This window comes from Pseudophryne corroboree, chromosome 2 (assembly GCF_028390025.1).
Source record: "Pseudophryne corroboree isolate aPseCor3 chromosome 2, aPseCor3.hap2, whole genome shotgun sequence".
In the NCBI taxonomy this organism is placed as follows: domain Eukaryota; kingdom Metazoa; phylum Chordata; class Amphibia; order Anura; family Myobatrachidae; genus Pseudophryne; species Pseudophryne corroboree.
In genome coordinates, this window is record NC_086445.1 from 992,123,814 (window position 1) to 992,146,251 (window position 22,438).

Sequence of the window (22,438 nt, forward strand, 5' to 3'; positions counted from 1 at the left end):
CCAGCCAGAATTTGTCGGGATTGTGCCGGTCGGGATCCCGGTGTCGGGATTCCGACCGCCGGGATCCCGGTGTCGGGATTCCAACCGCCGGGATCCCGTCCGGCGGGATCTTAACCGCATCCCTCCTCAGGACCCCACACGGGTTATGATTTGCAGGTCACCTGTAGATTTTTAAGATGTGGCAGTTGGTGATACACAGTGCAGCTGCTGGGGGACCTGGAAAACGTGAACCGTGTGGGGTCATGAGGACAGAGTTTGAGAACAACTGCTATAGACTGAAGCATCTTTATATTAAACCAGTGGTTCTCAATCTCGGTCCTCAGGACCCCACACGGTTCACATTTTCCATGTCACCCAGCAGCTGCACTGTGTATCACCAACTGTCACATTTTAAAAATCTACAGGTGACCTGCAAAACATGAACCGTGTGGGGTCCTGAGGACTGAGTTTGAGAACCTGTGTATTAAACTATTGTTTTAGACATTCATTGTCTTTTAGAGGCATATCTATCTGACATTTTTACAGCCCCCATAGAAACCTCAGTCAGAAATGAAGGGACGGCATCAGTTATGGAGATAACGGCTGTTGTGCCTCCACAGTACATTAGGGGAATACTTAATATTTGCGGGGAAATGAGGGGTTTCCAGTAATATCTCGCAAATGTTATTTGATAAATAGGCCTCTCAGATTTTATTTGAACTGTAGTCTTTATGCCCCTGACCAGTCACATTGACGCTGCGCTTATACTGTGTCTACTACAGTTTGTGTACGCCATTAATCAGATGCAATCCATTAAAAATCCCATCTAACACTAATCTTACGTGCGTATATCCAGCTGCCGCCAGTTACACCCACTCAGCCACAAGCGGAAATAACGACTGAGATGCGTATGATTCGCCTAAAAATCGCAAGATCCATGTTAAATTGGATTTGCGTGCAACTCTGATTGAGGCCTATAATGTGCATTGACAAGTATGATAAAGTAAGTGATGTGGTCATGTAGTGCAATCCCCTGAAAGCGCAAAAGACAGGTGTTCTGATCAGGTATGTGCAATAGAAGACTGCCCACTAGGGTGGCCAATCGAGGGGCCATTTTTTCAATCCCGGGAATCGGGATTGAAAAATAATCAATCCCGGTATTCCCGGGATTGGCTTCTTTTCAATGTGTCCCACCCCCCTGCCCTGTCCAGCCCAGATAACTCACCCTAATCTGGACGGGAGGGAAGGTGGGCCACTTGCTGGAGGTGCAGGGCGGCGGTGAGGTCCGGCGGGCGGGCAATGCAGGGCAGCGGTGAGGTCCGGTAGGCGGGCAGTGCAAGGCGGCGGTGAGGTCTGCGGACGGGCGGCTGGCTGCGCAGTATGACCTCTGACTTCACGCTGCGCAGTGCGCACAGCTGGGGTGAGGGGGAGCTGAGCAGAGGGAGCCGGGCAGATTATGAGCCTCCTAAGGACACTCAACGCTGCCCGGCATAGAAAAAAAAAACTAAGGTGGTGGCCTATCCCGAAATCCCCGGGATTGGAAGCTCCAATCCCGGGATTGAATCTCAGCCAATTTTAGGCCTGGATCCTGCCGATCTCGATCCTGGGATTGGCCACTCTACTGCCCACGTTTTCAGAGAAAAACAAATGGGGACTCCAATAACTGGAGAATTTCTAAACTTGACCTCAAACAATCAAGTTAAGTGTTGACCTTAATAAATGAATAAAAATAGAATATATTTCCCCTAGGAGCCTATTTATCAACTAATATTTGCGGGATATCCCTCAAACACTCCATTTAACCCAATCATTTATTTATTTATTATTATTATTATTTTTATTTTTTATTATTTTTTCTGGGGGGGGGGGGGGACCAGTGAAAATTAAGGTACCTCTGCATTTATGTACAGGCGATACTTGGAGGTATCTGCCGCATTCCCCAGTTTTCGCTCACAATAGCAGCCCCTATATATGTCTAGGCTCATAGGTTTTAGGTTTTTAGTGAAGGGATCTTAGCGATCTCTTCACTTCTTATACCCTGCAGGGATGGGATTCCCTGTCCCTGTGGTGATTATTAATTCATACGGATGATCTATCATTTCACGCTGTAGCACATTACTCTCGTCTTCTGAAGGTGAAAACCCTTTTAATCATAATCGCTGTCTACAGTTTAACGGTGTTTATTTCAGAACTAGCACATACCTCCCAACATGACCCTCTCCAGGAGGGACAGAATGCTCTGCTCCTGGACTTCCCGAACTGTATGATTGCCATCACCTGTGCTGAAACACCTTTCTTATCCATCAACCTGTTCAACACAGGTGCCGGCAATCATAGAGAAAGAGAAAAGACCAGAAGCAGAGCATTGTGTCCCTCCTGGAGAGGGTCATGTTGGGAGGTATGCTAGCTCAAGATGTACAGATATCAGACACAACTGCCTGTTTCTTAAGCATTTACTAAGAAAGAACTTAAAAAACAAGCAGGAGAGCATATCCTGGAGTGATCCAGCCATAGGGAACACCACCGGAACCGGGATACTGGGGAGAAGGGAGCAGAACCCAGTCCATTTTTCCTATTTTATTGAAATGATTCCTTAAACTGACCTGATAATGACCTATAATCTGCCTAAGAGGCGGCACCTGTTCCCTGTCAGAAGCATCAGCTCCTTCTCCTGGCTCCCCTATGCTGCGAGTCGGAGCAGATGCAGATCATTATGTCTGCTATTATCCTCATAATACTCTATTTATAAACCCACAGCATATTGCATCGGGGACCATTAGATACATGATGCCGGATGCTTCTAAGGAATGCTATCGGAGGATTACTGATGAGAAATAACATTGTGCAACTTACAGTCTATTATTCCTATTTCTTATCAATGTAATTTTAGGTAACATATAACATTGATTTAAGAACAAACTGTTATCTTTCACAAGTATTGTTTCATGCAGCGTGTAAGCTGGTTACACAGACTTCTCACAGTTGTGGCAAATTCATTTCTATAATGTATATTAAAAGCAAAAACAAATGCCCGGCGCTAATATAGTGATTAGAAAAACATTATCCTTAATAAAATATAATCTTCTATTCATTTAGCAGCAGAGGACTATTAGCTTGTGGTAGTAAGCCAGAACTCACCTGGACACACAAGGTGTATAGAACATCTTCCCTGACATGCGGGGGGACGCCCAGCACAGGGCTAGTCCGCCCCGCATGCCAGTGCCCCCCCCCCCCCCTCCGCACAAATACAAAAGCATTGCACAGCGGCGATGCTTTTGTATTTCAGGAGTAACTCCCGGCCAGCGCAGCTCCTGCAGCTGGCCGGGAGTAGTTTGTCTTTGCCACTGGCCGCAGTGACTGCGTGAGATGTCACGCAGCCGCCGCGCCCCCCCCCCCCCACGGTCCGGCCACACCTGCGTTGGCCAGACCGCGCCTCCTAAACGGCGGCTTAACGCCACCGTTCAACCCCCTCCTGGCAAGCGACCGCCTCTGTCTCAGAGGCGATCGCTAGGCAGCAACGACTGCCACGCGTCGGGGCACTGTGGCGCCGGCACATGCGCGGTTCCGACGCGATCGATGCGCTGCGACAAACTGCAGCGAGCGATCGGGTCAGAATGACCCCCATAAAGACACAGATTTCTCCCTGCGCTGTTATACTATAAGAGGCAGTATGTCAGAAATTCAAGTGACTTCAGCTATTAAATTTAAATAATTAGTTTTAATACAAAGAAATACCAATAATGGCTAGTCATACATACATTTCGCACATGTTTTAAAATACAATGCATTAAAACAGTATATTATTCTTCATAATTGATTCCTGAGAGGTAGATCATGTATAATTGTGTATATACCAAAAAATAAAATAAAAATGATCTGTCCGTAAAAACTTTTCTCGTGACTGCAGCTGTATATATTTGGATTACTTCCAATTAAATTGCTGTCATTGATGCAGTCTCTTAAGAATTTAACCCGTATAGTTACATACCTCCCAACATGACCCTTTCCAGGAGGGACAGAATGCTCTGCTCCTGGACTTCCCTCATAATGTATGATTGCCATCACCTGTGCTGAAACACCTTTCTTATCCATTATCCTGTTCAACACAGGTGCTTGCAATCATAAATGAAGAGAAAAGTCCAGAAGCAGAGCATTTTGTCCCTCCTGGAGAGGGTCCTGTTGAGAGGTATGTAGTTAGTTGAATTCACAAGTAGCAATTTGCAATTTGAATGAAAAGTTCTCCACTAAGGTTGTATTACGTGTAACATCCGCAAGGTAGTTTGACAGGAAGAGGAGAAGAATCCTCAAACTGAGGGAGGTTGACTCCAGCTGTGGGACTCGGAACACGTCGTCTTATTAGTGCTGTATATATTGTCCTCCACCTCAATAGCGCTTACTCTGATACCTTTGATGTTCATCCTCGTGGCTTTATAGAAGTTCTATCAACGGGTTTAGATCCAAACAAGGGTCCAAAGTAAATAACTGACGCGTTTCACTCCCACTGGAGCTTTTTTTTAAATAGTCCAAAGTAAATAACTGGTAACACGTTTCGCTCCCACTGGAGCTTTTTCAAAAAGCTCCAGTGGGGGCGAAACGCGTCAGTAGTTATTTACTTTGGACCCTTATTTGCCCAAACTTAAACCAAAACACGGTGGTCCACGCACAATGGGGTAAATTTACTAAATCTTCTAAAACAGAGAACTGGTGATGTTGCCAATCAGATGCTGGCTATCATTTTCTAAAAGGCAATAGAGAAATGATAGACAGCATCTGACTGGTTGCTACGGGCAACATCACCAATTCTCTGATTTCGAAGCTTTAGCAAATTTACCCCATCTACTTTGAGAAGTAGCATTTGTCAAGTATATTATAGAATGTGATAGGTAGAAGCTGGTTGGTTGACATGGGCAACTTCTCCGCTGGTCCTCTCTTTTCATTGCTTGATACATCAGAGCCACTGCCCAAAATGACAGTAGGACATCCAGGAAGCAGTCACGATCACGGTTGTCAGTATCCAGGCAGTCAGAAAACCGACGCCGGAATACTGACCTCTTCATGAATGCCGACATCGGCATCCAGAAGAGTACAACATCCCGGCGCCGGATTACCAACAGCCGGGATCCCGAATAAGGAGATACCGGGCCGCAAGTCAGGTAAGCCGCGAGGGAGGGGGGGGGGGGGGGAGGTTAGGTTTAGGCTGCGGGGGGGGGGGGGGGGGCTAGGCTGCGCCCCGGTGGCTTAGTGTTAGGCTGAGGGGAGGGTTAGGCAGCGGGGGATGGGGGGTAGGTTTTGGCCCCAGGGGGGGGGGGGGTTAGGCCCCAAGGGGGGAGGATAGGCTGTGGGGAGGGAGGGTTATGGGGTTGGGGAGAGGGGGAAACACCCCTTACTCACCCCTGTCAGCTTATGAACAATCAGGATCCCGGTGTAGGTATTACGAGTGCCGAGATCCCAAGTGCCGGCAAATCATACTGCTCCCTGACATCCCGTCCCTCTTATTTATCTAAAAGGATGTTACCATTTGGGAGTGCAGAAAGTGACTGGTGAAATCACTTAAGAAGTAGTTTTGTTTTGTTTTGGTTTTTTTTGGTTTGTACTAAAAGAACATATAAAATCAGACCTGAAAAAAGAAAGACATTGGTTTAAATGGCTGCATTTAATTCTATATACAGTTTTTTTTCTGTGGTTAGATTTATTAGATTTACCTGTTTGAAACTCTGGAATTTTAGTGCATTTTTTTTTTATGTTGGTTAAAAATAAAAGTCTTGTCCTGGGTTGCAATCTGCAGTCCTTCTGTTCTCCCCGAGCTCCTTGAGATTCCTGTATGTGATGTGGGTGATCCGTCTTCATCCTGGTAACCGTGGAAGAGGTAGAGAACCGGAAACAAATCTGGAAGAATAGTGAAAAGGCAAATTCCAGCTCTCCGAAGGGAGAGTTATTGCCCCCAAATGCCAGTTTGTTTTTTGATTTTCCACGGTCCCTCCACAGAAAGACACTTTAGAATCTCTGACACTGATAATAATGCTAAATATACACACAGACAAAGCACAGGCCATGTCTTTTTTTGTTCCAGGAGGCAAATTGAGATCCTGGGGTTTGGCTGACACGGTTTTCTTGTTTGTTTATTGCAGTGCTGTAAGTCCTGATTAGATCCGGCCGTTTAATTACCGCAGTAAAGCCGCAATTCTCCCATACGCGTGGGAACGGTTTATGTAAGAGGCCGATTCATAGCTCGTAACATTATATTATCATGACTGTACAAACGCTTGTATATACAGTATATATATATATATATATATATATAAATATTTTATTTCAGTAATGTATTCATTCCAGCCCATCCGACAACTGTCATCAAGGTCATTCAAGACCTTTGTCTCATGGAATATAATTGCAATAATTCAATATTGCTTAACAAAGTTTTTTTTTACTCAAGTAAAAGAGGTCTGGATCATTAGGTCGACCCTAGTTAGGTCGGCAGTCAATAGGTCATCCCCATATGGCCGACATGGAAAAGGCTGACTGGGTCTAAAGCACGGCAGGTTCATTTGGTCGATGGGTAAAGGGTAGCCACTGGAAAAGGTCGACAGGTACAAAAGGCCGACATGAAAAATGGTCAACACAAAAAAAGGTTGACGCAACATTTTTTTTTCCTTTTAATGGGGCCGTTTTCTCCATCAAAGCACATGGAACCCCAATTAATGTACCATGTCCCCTTGCACGGCTTGCTTGGCTAGCAAGTTACTATTCCCAATCGTAGTTCACGTGGATGGAATAGTTGGGGGTGGGTGAACTTCTGTCGACAATATGTGTGTTGATCATTGTCATGTCAACCTTTGAACCTGATGACCTAATGCCTGTTGACCATATGGGGTCAGCCTATTGACTGTTGACCTAGTTAAGGGCGACATATCATTAGATACCAAGATAAATATATGGATAAATAAATAAATAATAATAATAATAATAATAATAATAATAATAATAATAATAATGTGTTTTATCAACATAGAATTAAAAAAATGAGCAATTATTTATTTTTTTTCTTTTGCATATTCCTTTGTGTGTGTGTGTGTATATATATATATATATATATACACATACACACACACGTGACATACCTAGTACTCCGCTCTGGTTGGCATCCTCTTTTATATGTCACATAGTTTTTCTTACCTTACCCATCTGGCTGGCAGCAGGCCTAGGAGAGTCCTCCATCCAGAGGGAGACCTGTGTGAGTCTCTGCCGGTTACCATGGGTGTGTACAGCAACTTCTGTTTGTCACTGCGTTGCGGTGATTGTGCCATCCTCTCGCACTGACCTCCATCATCACTCCGCATCTGGACTCGCGTGCACATGTACAGTCTGGGTGAATTGTGTGGTCAGGGCTTCCCAAACTCTGCTGTATATGCAAATGCTCCCAGAGCAGTAGGAGAGTTCCCATTGCACTGGGAGTCTCACAGACACTCTGGCAGGGTAGGCAGCTATGCTCCCAGTGACCTATTGGTGGGGGGCCCCTTGGCAGTGGGGGCCCCTAAGCTGCAGCCTACTCTGCCTGCCCTTAAATCCGGCCCTGATACTGATCTATCAGATGTAGAATATAAATGCAGATGTGACACTAACATAAAGCTCTACAGAATTTATAAGTAGGGTTATACGCCATTAATAGTAATCATTGCCTAAAGCCAGGTTCGGACTGGCCCACAGGAGAATAGGGGAAAGCCCAGTAGGCTCCACTGCCTGTGGGCCCACCTCCTCTGCCTGTAGGACCACCTCCTCCTCTAGGGATGCTATGGTTCCCAAACTTTCTCGAATCACAGCCTAGAGCACAGGTTCTCAAACTCGGTCCTCAGGACCCCGCACTGTTCATGTTTTGCAGGTCACCTGTAGATTTTATAAATGTGACAGTTGGTGATACACAGTGCAGCTGCTGGGTGACATGGAAAACATGAACCGTGTGGGGTCCTGAGGATAGAGTTTGAGAACCACTGGCCTAGAGTATCAGAATTTTGCTATTGAGAAATTCTGAAAATAATACTTATTAAGTAAATTGTGCTTATCTGCTGCCATACTTAGGGTCAGTTCTGTGGTGTGGTCAGGGCTGTGCATCTGCTTGTCCACATGATTGGCAGCCACCAGCTCTGGTATCATATTGACCATAAAAAATGTAGGGGTCTGTTTACTAAGCCTTGGACGGGGATAAAGTACCAGCCAATCAACTTCTAACTGCCATGTTACAGGCTGAGTTTGAAAAATGACAGGAGCTGATTGGCTGGTACTTTATCTCCGTCCACTTTATCTCCATCCAAGGCTTGGGGGTCTATTCATGAAGCAGTGAAAAGAGTGGAGAAGTGAGCCAGTGGAGAAGTTGACCATGGCAACCAATCAGCTGCTCTGTATGATTTTATAGTATGCAAATTATAGATGTTACTTCAATGCTGATTGGTTCTTCTCCACAGGCTCTCTTCTCCACTCTTTTCACTGCTTCATGAATAGACCCAGCTGGTGACAATGGCCCTCATTCCAAGTTGTTCGCTCGCTAGCTGCTTTTAGCAGCATTGCAAACGCTAGGCCGCCGCCCTCTGGGAGTGTATCTTAGCTTAGCAGAATAGCGAATGAAAGATTAGCAGAGTGGCTACTAAATATTTTCTTGCAGTTTCTGAGTAGACCTACTCCTAGATTGCGATCAGCTCAGTCCGTTTAGTTCCTGGTTTGACGTCACTAACACGCCCTGCGTTCGGCCAGCCACTCCCCCGTTTCTCTAGACACTCCCGCGTTTTTTCCTTAACACGCCTGCGTTTTTTAGCACACTCCCGGAAAATGCTCAGTTACCACCCAGAAACGCCCCTTTCCTGTCAATCATTCACCGAGCAGCAGCAAAGCGCCGCGGGATCAACAGCAAAACTGCTAAGTTTTTAGTTAAATAACTAAGCACATGCGCCCTGCGTACAATGCGCATGCGCATTTAGCAACAAATCGCAGCATAGCGAAAATCGGCAACGAGCGAACAACTCGGAATGACCACCAATGTCTGATGAGTGATGACATGTCCTGATAACCAGAAGATGAGTGATCAGGTGCTGGAAATGAGAGCCAGGGGTGGGAGTGACTGTTTCCTGATTCCAAAAACATTAATGTTGTGAGGCATGACATTTGGAGACTTGGTCTTTCTTTATGTACAGTATATTGATGTACAATTCCTGGGGTAATGGCTTGCTGTTGCTATGTCAGCAGGTGGACTGTTTTCCAATTCACTTACTGTCACCAAATCAATTGTTTTAGCACTGGTCAATTGTTCCATTCGCTATATAGGTGTAAAAATATCCAGTCATTACTCATACCCCTTTTCCACCAAGCTTTTAACCCAGGTCACGGCTCGGTGTAAAAGGTTAACCCAGGTCCATTTACACACAAATCCAAACCGGGTAGCTTGCAGGTTTGGTCCTGGGAAGGACCTGGGCAGTGTGATCGGGTGCTACAAGGTGCTATAAGTCCTTGTACACAAGGGAAGAAGTTTGTATGCCATTTGTATAAACATACACAGCCAAATGACAATATATGTTACTGCATTCGCTTTTGCGTGCTACTCAGAATCAGACCATCTGATTGGTGCTAGACATATTCAGTATTAGAAAGGTTCACATTTGGGGGGGGTTCCTGTTGCCCAGCAACGCTCACAGACCATCACATCAAAACAGTTTTGTAGGATAAAGCAATTAGAAGGAAAATGTCCAAATTGCAGCAGACAGAATTCCCAGGGTCCCTACCCTTGTATATTTATAATTCATGAGGTAAAAAATATGAGTGAACAAATGATGTGGCATCCAGCTGTAGGTATCACTGAGTCACAGCCGTCACATAGATTGCTAGCAGCCTGTATCTGACGTGTCTCTCACACTCTGTATCACTCAGTGTAACACCGCCATTGTTAGTTTAATTAAATGGGATGTAAGGCTGGCAGCTTCCAGGAGTGATACAGTAAATGGCAAGTAGCAGCTTTCCAGGAGCCCATCTCCTGCCAAATACACTCTGTCTGGGATTAGCAGTGGCTGGAACCCACCACCAAGTTCCTAGCGCCCTCCCACCATCATTAGACCAAACCCGTCGTCATTCCACATTCATTTTTCCCGTATTCATCTGTCCAACTAATTCCTGCTGCATTCAGCAGGCTTACATCTTAATCTTTTCTGTTACATAGAGAATACACCATGAAAAGCTGCATTTTCTGGGTACATGCACACATTTGTGGCGGGTGAACCATATGCCAAGTGACACACAATGCTGAATGGGGGCTGAATGGCGTCCGGTGGTAGAAACAGTGCGGGCTCAGGAACAAAAACCAATGAACAAGGCCCCAGTGCTGGGCCGTCCTCGCTGCAGCACCAGGGGATTCCTCAGTACAACATGGGTATAATTTCACTGTTTTCAGTCACACAAGCTGTGGGAAAGGAGTCAGCATCTGATGTTTGATTGTCCAGGGTATGTTTTTGGCAGTGGCCTTGTATTCCACACTGAAGAGAGAAAAGATGAAAAAGAAAAAGGGAATAGGAAGAAAAGACGGCTACCCCGGCCGGCCTGGGTCTAGCGTCTGGCAGAGAGGCACATTTAACAAGCCGGCTGAACTGACACAAGTGTCCTGTGCATGCTGCTGGGCTGGCGAATAAACACATTTCACACGTCCTGGGCAGTCTTCTGCAAAAGGCCCTTTTCATCCCCATAGATTGTCCTCATATATTATACGTCCTGCGGATTTTACAGAAGAGAGTGCAGAGAAAGGCTGCCCCGGTTCTGCTTCTGAGCGCTGTATTGGGTATAGCGGAATTGTATTTATTTATTGCATATGTAAAGGAGGTAATTCCAACCAACCAGACACTTGCTATAAAGTGCACTAGCTGGGTGAATGGCAAAGCGGATGGATAAATGATGGCTACGGTCATATTTGCACTAAGCAAATAACCCGGCTTTACTGTTATTTGGGTTGTATGCAGGGGAGGCAATCAGGAGACCGCCTGTCAGGATCCCGGCAGGTCACAATGCTGACGCCGGAATCACGACAGTCGGAGAAATGCCACCGCCAGAATACCGGCTACACAGGCTGTTCTCCCTCTGTGGCTGTCCACGACACCCATACAGGGAGACTATAACAGTGTGCAGCGAGCCCGCAAGGGGCTTTTAAGTGCTCGCCCTGCTGCCAACATCCCAGCCGCCAGTAAATAGCATGTATTCCGTATACAGCTCCCCTAGCATTAAAAACGGATAGCTGTTTTTGACAGTAATTGGCGACTTTATACATAGAGCGACCATCTCTGTGCAACTGTTAAGCCACCGCCCAGGAACGCCCGACCCATTTCTAATGCATTTCTGATACCGTGTATTTCATCGCAACAATGCCTTTGTGTATGCACACAGTGTAGTGCATGATTTTAGGGTTTGTTGCGCACGTGCCGTAGCATACGATTGCTCAACTTCAAGAACATTGGCATTGCATGTGACTCGGGATCAGGCCCTGAATGTGTTGAAGCAGAGATGATTGCAGGGGGCGGTAGTGAGCTGTGCACTTTGCAGACACTTCAAGACTACTCAAGACTAAGGTTGTCCATCAAAGGTCACCAATTCAATAATCTAACCATCGTCCAAAACATTGACATTTAAACCATCCATCTCTCACAGCCGCACATGTGCAAACCTTCACTGTTGTATCTCAACCATAGATGTACACCCCTGGACCTCCCACATCAAAGCTATACCCATCAAACATCACCAGCGAACTATCAATGGATGCTAACCATCGATGGCTAATGGCCAACCCTTTAAAACTATGATGGTTGGCAGATTTTCTATAACAAGGTACAAATGTCCACATGCAATGCCAGTTAACACTTCTAGAGCTATGATGTATGATGTACGTACACTCATCACATTGCGTCATCAAGCCCCATCTGCCTCCAGTAACACAGTAGGGACATGCAGGTATGACTTGCATTCATCACCCACCTGACCCTGAGTAATAAGGTCTCGCCCATGTCTGCTTTTCAGGCCTCTTCCTGGAAGTAAGGTATGGAAAGCAGGTTATTATGTGGTAATTATAACATAGGACTTGGAACCTCTTCCATTCACACTTTAATGCTTCGATTCAGCAAACAGCAGCAAAACCATATTCCGCCCGTCCAATTTCCTCATTTTACAGTTCAGTTTTATTAAACTGCTTGTTTTCCTGTGACTATTTTATTAGGTATTAAAGCCATGGGCACAGGGGCGTTTTGAGAGGAGAGGGCCCGTGTGCAGGCTCCACGCGGGGCCCCCTCGTCACTAAACTCTGGCTTTGTGCCAGTCTACTGCACATGTACAGGTCTCCGGGAACATGGCCTTGTTCCCGGGGACATCTTTATTGGGAATAGGCAAATCACCGGAAAATTTTCCCGGCGATTCCTGTCTGTGCTGCCTCTGAAGGGGTAAGTATACTTATATGGGTGCAGTTGGTTCAGTGTGGGCCTTCTGGACCCAGGGGCCCATGTGCACTGCACAGCTTGCACCCATTACATAAACGCCAATGCATGGGCGTATAAACTATATAATTGGATGTACCAAAAACCAGGGCGCTGATTTAGAACGGCAGCATAAACACAATAAATACAAAGTCACCACAGCCTTGTAGAAACAAATGGTAAAACAATGAAAAGGTCCTTGCGCCAAACTTGTTCAACCAACAGTCATTTGGATTCTTCTCATTCAGTATGTCTCGCAGGTGTGGAGGTATGAAAAAATAAGATTTTAAACCTACCGGTAAATCTTTTTCTCCTAGTCCGTAAAGGATGCTGGGGACTCCGTAAGGACCATGGGGTATAGACGGGCTCCGCAGGAGACATGGGCACTATAAAGAACTTTAGAATGGGTGTGCACTGGCTCCTCCCTCTATGCCCCTCCTCCAGACCTCATATAGAGAAACTGTGCCCAGAGGAGATGGACAATATGAGGAAAGGGCAAGATTCATACCAGCCCACACCATCCACACCGTACAACCTGGACTATACGCAACCAGTTAACAGTATGAACAAAAACCAGTATCAGCGAAAGGCTGATCTCAACTGTAACATAACCCTTATGTAAGCAACAACTATATACAAGCCTTGCAGATTTTGTCCGCACTGGGACAGTCGCCCAGCATCCTCTATGGACTAGGAGAAAAAGATTTACTGGTAGGTTTAAAATCTTATTTTCTCTTACGTCCTAGAGGATGCTAGGGACTCCGTAAGGACCAAGGGCTTTATACCAAAGCTCCAGACCGGGTGGGAGAGTGCGGACGACTCTGCAGCACCGTCTGAGCAAACTCAAGGTCCTCATCAGCCAGGGTATCAAACTTATAGAACTTTGTAAACGTGTTTGAACCCGACCAGGTAGCTGCTTGGCAAAGCTGTAAAGCCGAGACGCCTCGGGCAGCCGCCCAAGAAGAGCCCACCTTCCTAGTGGAATGGGCCTTTACCGAATGTGGTAACGGCAATCCTGCCGTACAATGAGCCTGCTGAATCGTGTTACAGATCCAGCGAGCAATAGTCTGCTTCGAAGCAGGAGCGCCAACTTTGTTGGCTGCATACAGGACAAACAGTGCTTCTGTTTTCCTAACCCTAGCCGTCCTGGCTACATAGATTTTTAAGGCCCTGACTACATTCAGAGACGTGGAGTCCTCCAAGTCACCCGTAGCCACAGGCACCACAATAAGTTGGTTCATATGAAACGATGAAACCACCTTAGGCAAAAATTGAGGACGAGTCCACAACTCAGCCCTATCCACATGGAAAATCAAACAGGGGCTCTTGTGAGACAAGGCCGCCAATTCAGACACCCGCCTTGCAGATGCCAAGGCCAACAATATGACCACCTTCCAAGTGAGAAATTTCAATTCTACCATTTGAAGAGGTTCAAACCAGTGAGACTTCAGGAACCGTAACACCACGTTAAGGTCCCAGGGTGCAGGGGGCACAAAAGGAGGCTGGATGTGCAGCACTCCCTTTACAAAAGTCTGGACTTCTGGGAGAGAAGCCAATTCCTTCTGAAAGAAAATAGATAGGGCCGAAATTTGTACCTTAAAGGAGCCCAATTTTAGGCCCATATCCACTCCTGTCTGTAGAAAGTGGAGAAAACGGCCCAGATGGAAATCTTCCGTAGGAGCATTCTTGGCTTCACACCAAGAAACATATTTCCTCCAAATACGGTGATAATGTTTTGCCGTCACCTCTTTCCTAGCTTTAGTAGGGATGACCTCCTCCGGAATACCTTTCCCAGCTAGGATGCGGCGTTCAACCGCCATGCCGTCAAACGTAACCGCGGTAAGTCTTGGAACACACAGGGCCCCTGTTGTAACAGATCCTCCCTGAGAGGAAGAGGCCATGGATCTTCTGTGAGCATCTCCTGAAGATCTGAATACCAGGCCCTTCGAGGCCAATCTGGAACAATGAGGATTGTTCTCACTCTTTTTTTTGTCTTATGATTCTCAATATTTTTGAGATGAGAGGAAGAGGGGGAACACATAGACCGACTGAAACACCCAAGGTGTCACCAGGGCGTCCACCGCTACTGCCTGAGGGTCCCTTGACCTGGCACAATACCTCCAAAGCTTCTTGTTGAGGCGTGACGCAATCATGTCTATGTGAGGAATTCCCCAAAGACTTGTTATCTGCTGAGGAAGTCTGCTTCCCAGTTGTCCACTCCCGGAATGAAGACCGCTGACAGAGCGCTTACGTGATTTTCCGCCCAGCGAAGAATCCTGGTGGCTTCCGCCATTGCCACTCTGCTCCTTGTCCCGCCTTGGTGGTTTACATGAGCCACGGCTGTGACGTTGTCTGATTGGATCAGAACCGGTAGGTCGCGAAGAAGATCCTCCGCTTGTCGTAGGCCGTTGAATATGGCCCTCAATTCCAGTACGTTGATGTGTAGACAAGCCTCCTGGCTTGACCATAGGCCCTGAAAACTTCTTCCTTGTGTGACTGCTCCCCATCCTCGGAGGCTCGCGTCCGTGGTCACTAGAACCCAGTCTTGAATGCCGAACCTGCGACTCTCTAGAAGGTGAGCACTTTGCAGCCACCACAGGAGAGACACCCTGGCCCGGGGAGACAGGCTTATTTTCTGATGTATTAGTAGATGGGACACTGACCACTTGTCCAGGAGGTCCCACTGAAAAGTCCTTGCATGAAACCTGCCGAAGGGGATGGCCTCGTAGGCTGCCACCATTTTCCCCAGAACTCGAGTGCATTGATGAACAGACACTCTTTTTGGTTTTAGCAAGTCTCTGACCATGTTCTGGAGGTCCTGGGCTTTTTCCACCGGGAGAAAAACCCTCTTCTGTTCCGTGTCCAGAATCATGCCTAGGAATGATAGTCGAGTCGTTGGAATCAATTGTGACTTTGGCAGATTGAGAATCCAACCGTGTTGTTGTAGCACTCTCAGGGAGAGTGACACGCTCTTCATCAATTGATCTCCTGATAAAAGCAAGATCGAGAGATCGTCCAAGTATGGGATAATTGTGACTCCCTGCCTGCGCAGGAGCACCATCATCTCCGCCATCACCTTGGTGAAAATCCTCGGGGCCGTGGAAAGCCCAAACGGCAACGTCTGAAACTGGTAATGACAGTCCCGTACAGCGAATCTCAGGTACTCCTGATGAGGAGGATATATGGGGACATGAAGGTATGCATCCTTTATGTCGAGTGAAAAAAAAATCCCCCCCTTCCAGACTGGAGATCACTGCCCGGAGCGATTCCATCTTGAATTTGAACTTTCTCAAGTACAGGTTTAGGGATTTTAGATTTAAAATAGGTCTGACCGAACCATCCGGCTTCGGGACCACGAACAGGGTCGAATAGTACCCTTTATCCTGTTGAACTAGGGGAACCTTGACAATCACTTGCTGTTCATACAGCTTTTGAATTGCAGCTAACACTACTTCCCTCTCTGGGGGAGAAGCTGGCAAGGCCGACTTGAAAAATCAGCGAGGGGGCACCTCTTTGAATTCCAGTTTGTAGCCTTGGGATACAATATCCATCGCCCAAGGATCCACGTCTGACAGAACCCAGACCTGGCTGAAGAGTCGAAGACGTGCCCACACCAGTGCGGACTCCCTCAGTGGAGCCCCAGCGCCATGCGGTGGATTTAGTAGAAGCCGGGAAGGACTTCTGTTCCTGGGAACTAGCCGGAGCAGGCGCTCTCTTTCCTCTACCCTTACCTCTGGCGAGGAAAGATGAGCCCCGACCTCTTTTGGACTTACGCGACCGAAAGGACTGCATCTGTGGAGTTTTCTTTTGCTGTGGGGGAACAAAAGGCAAAAAAGGTAGATATACCCGCGGTAGCTGTGGCAACCAGGTCCGCGAGACCTTCCCCAAATAAAACTTCACCTTTGTATGGCAAAACCTCCATGTTTCTTTGAGTCGGCATCACCCGTCCATTGGCGGGTCCACAGGGCGCGCCTAGCAGAAATCACTATGGCGTTGGCTCTCGAACCCAGCAGCCCAACGTCTCTTTGAGCGTCCCTCATATATAAGACTGCGTCTTTAATGTGGCCTAAGGTTAATAAAATGGTATCCCTATCTAGGGTATCAAGGTCAGCTGACAAGGTATCTGTCCAAGCTGCAACTGCACTACACACCCATGTCGATGCTATTGCCGGTCTGAGCAAAGCACCTGTATGCGCATAAATAGACTTTAAAGTAGTTTCCTGCCTGCGATCAGCAGGATCCTTGAGGGCTGCCGTGTCCGGAGACGGTAGCACCACTTTCTTGGACAGGCGTGTTAAAGCCTTGTCCACCCTGGGTGAGGATTCCCAACGTACCCTGTCCTGTGCAGGGAAAGGAAATGCCATAAGAATCCTCTTGGGAATCTGCAGTTTTTTATCAGGAGTTTCCCAAGCCTTTTCAAATAACTCGTTAAGCTCATGGGATGGGGGAAAGGTTACCTCAGGTTTCTTTTCCTTATACATGCGCACCCTCGTGTCAGGGACAGAGGGGTCATCTGTGATATGCAAAACCTCTTTTATTGCAATAATCATATAATGAATACTTTTTGCCACCCTTGGGTGCAACCTCGCTTCATCATAGTCGACACTGGAGTCAGAGTCCGTGTCGGTATCAGTGTCTGCTATTTGAGATAGGGGAAGTTTTTGAGACCCAGAAGGGCCCGGTGACCCAGCCGAAGCCGTGGATTAACTCCCTGCTCTTTCCCTGGACTCTGCTTTGTCCAATCTCTTATGTAATAAGGTCACATTTGCATTTAAAACATTCCACATGTCCATCCAATCATCTGCTCCACCTCCTCCTTAGCTGAGCCTTCCGCATCAGACATGCCGACACACTCGTACCGACACCCACACACACACAGGGATATAGTTATAAGGAGACAGTTCCCCAATAAGGCCCTTTGGAGAGACAGAGAGAGAGTATGCCAGCACACACCCAGCGCCAACTGACACTGGAAAATAATGTCCCAGATAATAGCGCTTTTATATCAAATTACTGTGTAATACACTCACTGCGCCTTAAAAGTGCCCCCCCCCCCTCCTCTTTTCAGCCCTGTGTCACCGTGTTCAGCAGGGGAGAGACCGGGGAGCCAGCTTCTCTGCAGATCTCTGTGGAGAAAATGGCGCTGGTTAGTGCTGAGGGACCAACCTCCGCCCTCCAGCGGCGAGCTTTGGTCCCGCTCAAAATATCTCAAACTGGTGGGGGATTTAAAGAATTACTGCCTCCGCAGTATCTATGCCAGATAGAGAGGTTTTATTGCTGCCCAGGGCGTCCCCCTTGCGCCCTGCACCCATCTGTGCCCTGTAGTGTGTGTATTGTGTGTGTGGGAGCAATGGCGCGCTTACCTCTGTGAAGATCTGAAGTCTTCTGCCGCCTTGAAGTCTTCTTTTCTTTTCATACTCACCCGGCTTCTATCTTCCGGCTCTGCGAGGAGGACGGCGGCGCGGCTCCGGGACGAACAGCGAGGGGAGACCTGCGTTCCGACTCCCTCTGGAGCTAATGGTTTCCAGTAACCTAAGAAGCAGAGCCTATCACTTAAGTAGGTCTGCTTCTCTCTCCTCAGTCCCACGATGCAGGGAGCCTGTTGCCAGCAGTGCTCCCTGAAAATAAAAAAACTAACAAAATTCTTTATCAGAGAAACTCAGGAGAGCTCCCCTGTAGTGCACCCAATCTCCTCTGGGCACAGGATCTAACTGAGGTCTGGAGGAGGGGCACAGAGGGAGGAGCCAGTGCACAACCATTCTAAAGTTCTTTATAGTGCCCATGTCTCCTGCGGAGCCCGTCTATACCCCATGGTCCTTACGGAGTCCCCAGCATCCTCTAGGACGTAAGAGAAATGAAGAAAAGAGGGGTATAAATAACAACTCTATTTTATGTGAAGATCAGGTTCTCTACAGTATGGGGCACCACCGTGATAACAAACAGAATAGTGCTCACCTCATTCTTACTTTCAATAAATATGCAGAATACTCATAACGGTATCTTTAACTCTTATGAACACAAAACCATAGGTGGATTCATAACAGATGCTCACACTGCTTACATGTTGATCTTGTTATTCATGGCTCCTAAAGATTTCTTTCATTCCATCGCACATGAAAACACAGTATAAAAACTTCTCATGGCATAGTATACATAAAAAGACTGCATAGGGAACATAATGTGACCGAGCAGCGTAAACGCACCTTCTGGGCTTGCGGAGCGCCTCTCAATGCATCACTTTGGCTTGGAAGGGGTTAACGTTTTGTGGTGGGAGGAACGTAGAGAGAAGGCCCGGGAGGCTGATTGGCTGGATTGTGGATAGGGGCTGGCCTGTCATGCATATAGGCTGCTGACATGGTACTTCCTCCCTCTTTTCAGCTCTTCTCGTGGTACTGCTAAGTAACCCCTTTTGTTATCACTTAAATTACTAAAAGTCTTTCCCTTTTCCAGTCACTTTATTCCTTTTTTCTCCCTATATTATTATCCCTTCTATCCTCTCTCTGCTTTCCCTTTATCCCACCTTCTACTACCCTATTCCTGTCCTTGCATTTTGCAGCCTCCCCTCCGCTCCTCCTTTTCTCCTCATGTCCGGGCACTATGATGGCTCACTGAGCTGGTTACCTGACAATGCACAATTCCCCATACAGCTTCCTTTAACGAGCAAGGCGCAGCGCAGGGCTCCCCGCACGGCTTATGGACTCTGATGGTGTCCGGCCGTCACGGGGTAGACCTGTTGCGCCCGCTGTACTGGAGCTCCGGCCGCGCTCCCCTGCGGCATCAATCACTGTCTCCGTCACCGCCGCTGGCTGCGGCGCTGGACGGAGCGACGGGGGTCCGCGACCATCTGAGGCGGCCTGCCAGGGACGGTGTCCTGCCGTCCCTGGATCCGCCGCTCAGGGCTGCTGTTGGACGGGCTGGCCGCGTGGGGCCGGGAACGGTCTCCCGCCCTGCGCATCGGCCCGCCCGGGGTTGGTTAATGATGGGGAGACCCAGGTTAGGGGGCAGCCCGCAGTCTTGTTTGTCCATCAGGAGGGAGGGGGGATCGCGCGGCTGCCAGACGCCAGGGGTCTGGCCAGCGCGCACGAGCCACTTCTGACACGGGGGGCCTATATGAGGCCTGTTACTGCTCCCCAGGGACACGCTCACCGGCAGGCGCCCTCCTGTGGCAGGGCGGGGCGACACACCCGCTCTGCGGCTGCGGACGGGCTGCTGCCGGCGGTGACCATTGCAGGGACTGTCGGCCTGGGGCGTGCCGCGTCCGCCCGCGGCGGGACGGGCCACCTGGCCTTTTCTGCCGTGGTTGGACCCGTGGTGCCAGCCCCTTCCGGGGCTGTTCGTGGGCCGCTTCGTACTGCCGCCAGCCGTGACCATGCGGCCCTACCGGTCTCATACGGGGCCGGAGTGCTACGGCGGGAGGCGAGCGTTCTGTCCCTCCCCGTGTCCGGATGTCGGCTTCCGTCGCTGCAACGGATAGCCCTCAGTCTGACGTGGAGCTGCCTCTTTCTAGTTCTGGCGACTCTCCGGTTTCTCCTCCTGGGGCTACTGCTCGGGATAGGAGAAGGTCGCGGCGCAGGCGGTTCGGCCGGGGGGTATCACAACAGAGCGAACGTGCCGTTGTACCTGACAGTGAGGGATCATCGGAGTCCTTGCTCCCGACGGGAGGTTTGCGAACATCCCGTGGGGCGCGCGACTCGCGTTCCGGGTCTGTTCTTAGAGCCATTTGTGCCTCTGTCGTGTCGGCGGTGGCTCCCTTGTTATCCTCCGTACCCGGGGGACCGTGTCTGGCCACTGCTTCTTTGGCGGATAGCATTGCGCAATCTCTTATCCCGCTCATGTCCTCTGGCTCGACGGTCGCCCCGCATGCCCCACTCCAGGCGGCTGCTGGGTCGATAGGTGAACAGGGGAACATTGTCTCTTTTGTTTCCCCAGCCACGGACGTTGGGCCAGGAATGGAGTCAGTCGGCGCATCCACAAGTCGTACGGCGGCTGCTGGGACGGATGGAGTTCCCCCTCGTACTGGTGAGTCTTCATCGGCCCCTGACTGGTCCAAGGGGAGCGCAGTTACCCCCCGTAGTGGGGGGGGGGATCTAGTACTCAGTCCTGCTCTTCTAGCAGCGGCAGCAGTGCGCGTAAGGTTAACGGCTAGCGCGATAGGCGCAGGCGTCGGGGCACGGACTCTTCCCTTGCCTCCACGTCCTCAGAGGGTGTGTCCTCCTCCTCCGACGGTTGGCACAGGGTCAAGCATCGCAAACGGCGGAAGCAACGGCATTCACCCTCTTCCGCCTCGCAAGTGTCGGTGGAGTCGGACACCGTTCACTGCGCCAACACGGCAGTGCACCGTGGTCTCCGGCCCCGGGTCCGAGAACGGATCCGTAAGGGCCTATCTGTCTGTATTTTGCTCTTACTAGCGATGCTCGTATAGCCTTGCTTTCAGCTAAGCAAAAGGGCCGGGGCAGCGAGGACGCTTTGCGCTCCTACCCGACTTGAGTTAGATCATGTTGATCTTTGCGGCGTGTTACTCAGAGACGCGCCCGGACGAACACATGAACATCGTGCGCCATCAATTCCTTATACACGTGCTGTACCATACTTGGCGACGTTACTATGAGGACTTCCGGCGCAAACAGCATGGGCGGCAGATCTATACCTTCGGTTAAAAGGATGTGGAATTGTGCTCGGAGCTGCCAGTACAGCCAGTACAGCCAGTACAGCGGGACGATGGGTTCAATGACCTGCCTCTCATTCTGCCGGCTTTTGAGGGGGTTCATTGCGCGCGGGGCATGGTTAATGCTTCGCTTTCAATCCTGCCCAATGCGGTTTGGGGCGGCAGTGTCGTATTCGTCACTCCTACATCAGCTGTGGCGGAGGCCACGGGATCAAGGACTGCCCCAGTACACGGCACAGGGGTAATTCCGGCCCGCAGAGCCGCGCTCCCGCGGCCACAGCCCCCACCCCAATTAGACTTCGGGCGCTCATACCCTGGCTGCGACGGTACCCGCGGCCGGTGGACGCCCTATTCTTACACTCGGGTTTCGCATCTGGTTTCCTCCTGCCGATACATGGACTGCGGGTCCCGGGGCTAGTACGAACTTGCATTCCGCTCGGGAGTTTCCGGGCGTGCTCCGGCAGAAGGTTGCGGCTGCATTGTCGTTGGGTGGGATGATAGGCTTTTTCCGGGAAACCCCCCCCCCCTTACCAGATTTGGTCTTGTCCCCCGTAGGCATAGTGCCCAAGCAGTCCGCAGGCGAATTTCGTCTCATCCATCTTTCCTGTCCTCTCGGGTCATCGGTTAATGAGGCTATCCCTATTATCAGGTAGGGTCGTTTACCTATCTGTAAGTTTGATTCGGCCATAGATGCCATTCGGTCGTTTGGTCCGGGGGCGGTGATGTGTGAATTCGACATCGCGTCAGCGTTTCGCTCCTCCCGCTGCACCCTTTTCGCCTTTCGATTTATGGGTTTTCAACTGGATGATGGCTACTACATCGATCGCTGCCTCCCTGTGGGTTTTTCTTTCTCTTGCGCAGACTTTGCAAGGTGCAGTTCTTTCCTCCACTGGGGTCTGCAGCAGGCGACGGGCGAGCGGGGTATGTCGCACTACTTGGATGATTTTCTTTTGATCGGCCCACCTGGCTCTGTTCGCTGCGTCGTCTTGCTGCGGTGGGCATTGGCAGGGTCCCTCCGCCTCCTTGTTTACCTCGGGATTCAGATGGATACGGTCGGTGGTCTGTGTAGGCTCCTTGGGGGCAAGGTGTTGCGTCTTCACGATGGTATCCTCTATGGGCTCGCCGCGGGCAACTTACTCTACAACAGGCTCAATCCTTCTTGGGCCTGTTTCTTTTTGCTTGGAAGGTTATCCCAATGGGTAGGGTTTTTCTGTAGGAAATTGGAACGGGCGACAGCTGGGATTAGACGCCCGCATCATTTTCTTAGTTTAGCACTCGAGGGATTTACGTATTTGGGACGGATTTCTAGTTC